Source organism: Gopherus evgoodei, chromosome 12 (genome assembly GCF_007399415.2).
Source record: "Gopherus evgoodei ecotype Sinaloan lineage chromosome 12, rGopEvg1_v1.p, whole genome shotgun sequence".
NCBI classification, from domain to species: Eukaryota; Metazoa; Chordata; order Testudines; family Testudinidae; genus Gopherus; species Gopherus evgoodei.
Genome location: NC_044333.1, coordinates 35,760,913 through 35,765,621, shown reverse-complemented (window position 1 = coordinate 35,765,621; position 4,709 = coordinate 35,760,913). Strand labels below are relative to the sequence as shown.

At 45.9% G+C, this 4,709-nt stretch overlaps 1 protein-coding gene across 1 annotated transcript in view; it reads left to right on the top strand.

Moving 5' to 3' along the window:
• The window catches only part of COTL1 (coactosin like F-actin binding protein 1), a 30,669-nt gene that overhangs the window by 3,405 nt on the left and 22,555 nt on the right, over positions 1-4,709 (top strand). The window lies entirely within an intron of this gene.

Here is a 4,709-nt window from a genome sequence, read left to right as displayed (position 1 = left end):
AAGCACATGTGCTTGAAGCTTTAATAAACTATAGGAAGTGAAGAGGTACCGGATATACAGGCCAAGTGTCAGACAGCTACTTCCTCCACCCACGAACTAACGGATGTTACATGAGTTGGGGAAGGAAGATATGCTAGTTTTAGTGACTCCATCTGTGCAACCAGCCTGAGCTCAACCACTAGACATCAGTCAGGAAACGGGATTGGTGCCAGCTGTGAGGACAGAGCTTTCCTTCCCATCTGGAGGAAAGGTGACAACTCTTAGTACACCATAGAGCTGGTTGGAAAATTTCCGTTGAAACAAAAATTCAATGGAAAAATGTGGATTAAAATAAATGCCACTGGCTTCAAAGTAAACTTCTTTCCTTGTTTTGGATTCCTACTATCTGAACAATACAGACTTGAAAGCCCCTCTTCCCCCCCACCCCCCAACCTGCAGCTGCCTTTTGTAGAGCCTCCTATGATTCAGTGGTTGAAGATACGAGTGGGAGCTGGAATACAAAACCTCAGCTCGCCAGGCGTAGGCTGAGGTACCTCAGTGCAAATTCGCTCTGCTCTGCTTACCAGGCCATCTGTTAAAATATGCTCTCAAACAGAAAGCATCTGTGTCTCCTGCTTTCTCTAATGGCCATTCTTATTAAAAGCACCTTTGGTGTGGTGTGCATATTGCTTTCCTCCTGGGCATTAGATTATAGGGAAGGCAGAGTCAGTGAGTGCTGATTCACTTGGCACAAAAATACAGGAAGTTCTTTTGTTCACAGGTTGCTTGCTTTTTGCACTTCCTGCATTGTGCTAAGAGTTCTCAGTAGCATTGCCTGCCCCTTACCTGAGACAGACAATCTCTTTTAGACATCTCCATTCTGAATACCCCTGGGGATCCCAGAATGTCTCTGCAGCAACTACAGCAATAGCCTCCATGGGGAAAATCAGGAAATGATGTCGTGTATATCTGGCTTTTTTTAATGTGACTTAGTGTAACCCTGACAGACCCCGGTCACTGGTGTGCAGGATTGAACTGGGGACCTCTGGAATTTATTAGTTTGTGAGCCTCTACTGCATGAGCTAAAAGTCAGCTGGCTGTCAGCAGAGTCATTTTATCTCTCTCTCTAGGTGGACTGAGTGCCACTAGATGGGACAGAACACCACACCCAGAAGGTGTATGGGTTACATATTTCCCCTAGCTGAGAAAGCACATCCTGAGCTTCAGAGTCTTTCCAGCTGAAATCCTGAACAAGCCCTCACTTGTAACACATCTGTCGGTGGGCGGGCGGGATCAAACTTGGGGTCTCTTTCGCATGAGCTAACAGCCAGTAACTGCCTGTTAGCTAAGTCTGCAGAGCAGACTCATTTTATCTCTCTCTCTAAGTCGTCTTGGTGCCATTAGATGGGACAGAACACCACACCCAGGAGGTGTGTGGATTACATTAGCAGCTGGCAAAGATACCATGTGGCCAGCCAGCTCTCCATAGACACTCTGGACACCAGTTAATGAATATATTAAACATTGTTAAGTGTTCGGGTGTGATGGTAATTGGGACTGTATAAGTCCCATGGATCACAGTTTGAGCCCTGCTGCACCCAATGTATTGTGTGAGGATTTGTTCCTCTGTATAAGAGGAGGTACAAGTCCATTCTACACTAGAGCTTTGCCTTAGATGGCCCTACACATCCGACTTGTTCCTGAGCCTTGTACCAACCATGAGGTTATTTGCAGAAAATCATAGCAGTGAAAGATGCAGTAAACCCACGTTCCCTGTTATTCTGGGACACTGAAACTACATGGGTGACATTTTTAAATAGGAAGAGGACAGACTCATATTGAAAAAACTGTTACTGTGAATGTGTCAGTTCCTTTGAGCATAGACCCCAGGGCTGCTTAACTGGGTTTGCTAATACACCTCTACCCCGATATAACGCTGTCCTCGGGAGCCAAAAAATCTTACCGCGTTATAGGTGAAACTGTGTTATATCGAACTTGCTTTGATCCGCCGGAGTGCACAGCCCGGCCCCTCCTCCCCCGAAGCACTGCTTTACCACGTTTTATCTGAATTCGTGTTATTTCGGGTTGTGTTATATCGGGGTAGAGGTGTATTTCATGGGCTTCCTCTCCATTAAACAAGGATTTCATTCCAGGCTTTTGATCCACTTCATTTTCCAGAGATCGTTCTCCCTTGTGCCTGCGCTGGTGGCATGGATCCAGTCGTGGCATGAATTTGGCATTAAACACTTCATGCCATCGATACACTTTTAGACAAAAAAATGAGTTGTTGGATTTGGAGCCAGAAAAATAGAGAAAGGTTTGAAGGTTTGTTTGTTTTTTACAACAGGGTGGGAAGATCTGTTTTTCTTTCAAACCCTAATAATTGGGGATGTTGAATGCATGGCTGAGAAGAGTGGAGTGACCTTACCTGGGATCCTGGACTTAAAATAATCCCAGTCAGAAATACAGTTAAGGTTTTGTAAATATCAGTGATGCCAGACTAACTAATAGCAGAACTTATTTTGCTCTCCCCAATATTATTAGAGGAACAGAGTGGAACAGTCCATATTTGCAAAAAAAAAAAAAAATTATGGCTACACTGCAGTTTATTAGTGTGGAGCTTAGAATTTCCTCCATCCCACTGAGAACCAAATATTTACAACCATGACAAAAGAAGCAACTATGCTGCTGTTAGGAAAGTCCCAGTACTGATAAATACCTGTCTTGACAGCATGAGATGGAAGAGCTATTCATGTGTCTGTAAAGAGCAGACCAAAGGTACTGTGCAGTCAACATTAGGAGAAATTCAAACTCTTGGTAAGGAATAGATATAGCATAAAGCGTTTCTGATTCGCATCAGCTCTGTGTGTGTGTGTGTGTGTGTGTGACGGGGATGGAACCAGCTCCTAAGAGAGTGCATAGTGCAGTGCTTCTCATATAATGGTGGATTGCAATCAGAATTTAGTAGTTAAAAACGTAGGCCCAGATTTATAAAGGCGTTTTGGTGCCTAAAGATGTAGGTCGGTACCTGAGGAGACTGAGCAATGCACCAAAGCAGCAAAGGTTCCTAACTCACTTAGATGCTTTATAAATCCCATTAGGTGTCAATTTGCATCTTTAGGCACCAAAATACCTTCGTAATTTTGGACTTTACAGGATATTGTTGATTCTTTCTTGTGCGCGTCTGGAGTCCTTCCTTTGCCCGCTTTCCCCTTTAACATATATTTGAAGGGCAAACCTGTGAAAATTTGCCCTTTATGGTAATTATTTTGGGGGAATTTCACATTGACTGTGCATTCCTGGCTGCAAAGCCACTTTGCTCCTGCCTCCTCCCCCCCACTGCTGTGTAAAGCATAGCTCCTTGGAGGATCAGTTAAAACAGCATCTGTTTGAAAAGCACTTCCCTATGGCCATCTGGAACTTTGTCTGCTTCTGCCATCCCAGTGTTGAACACAGGAAAAAGTGGGGAAAGGGGTTAAGTCCTCTTTATGCTCACTGTATTCTGGAGCCTGTCAGGGGTCTGTCTGGTCCTTGGCATCAGAGCTGCCTCAGGACTGCTCTAATTTAAACTCTCTGCTTCCCATAGGCTCAAAAAGTAGCCAAAGCTCATTGTCCTGGGTTCACATCCAGTCTCTACATCATCACAATAGCCTGTTTCTACACCGTCATCAGTAGATCTCTAGGTGTTTCACAATCCCTAATGTATTTAGTCTCACAATGCTTCTGTGAGGTAAGGAAACGTTGTTATCCCCTTTTTGCAGATAGCCTCTCTGGGCCTCGGTTCCCTAAGTGACTTGGCCATGGTTACACAGGAAGTCCCTGCTGAAGCAAGGAATTAAACCCAGGTCTCCCCTGTCCTAAGCTAATGCTCTATCATTGGACCATCCTTTCCCTTACACTAGGAGAGAAGCCAATAGAGGGCCACTGTGACTAGTGGGGGTATTCCCCAAGGCCATTTATATCCCTTACAGGCCCCACAACCCTTTAATGCAGCAGAAAATCAACCCCAGTATTTGTTTTAATGGGATGTATCAACTCAAGATGCTAATGATGGAGCTGCATATGGATTTTGTGTGGAGGTTGGGGGAGGGGGAAGAGTCCACTGTTCACCGTCTTGCAGGAATTTGAAACTTTCTTGACTTTGGGAGGCTGCCGGGCATCACTTCCATGAAAATGTATCTGGAGATGTGCCCTCAGTCAGGCATGTAATAATTATAAGAAACAAAGAGGTAGTTATGATACTGTTGGACTCTAGCTCATGCTCCTGACAACCCATCCCTTAACAAGTCATGAGGACTTTGGTCGTCTTCTCTCTGAACCATATCCTGGCTGTACTGAGGCTTGAGAGCATTTTGATATTGACTTTGGTGAGACAATTACTTAGCCCTTTCTTCACTGATGGGTGAGAGCAAAGGAACTCTGCTGAGGCTGATGGCTCATCAGTCTCCTGAGCTCATGTCCTGGACCTAAGCACACTGGATATGTCAGGGATTGGCAACCTTTGGCATGTGGCCCGCCAAGGTAAGCCCCCAGTGGGCCAGGCCGGTTTGTTTACCTGCCGCGTCCACAGGTTCAGCTGATCGCGGCTCCCATGGTTTGCCGCTCCAGGCCAATGGGGGTTGCGGGAAGTGGCGCGGGCCGAGGGATATGCTGGCTGCCACTTCCCGCAGCCCCCATTGGCCTGGAGTGGCGAACCACGGCCAGTGGGAGCCGCGATCGGCCGAACCTGC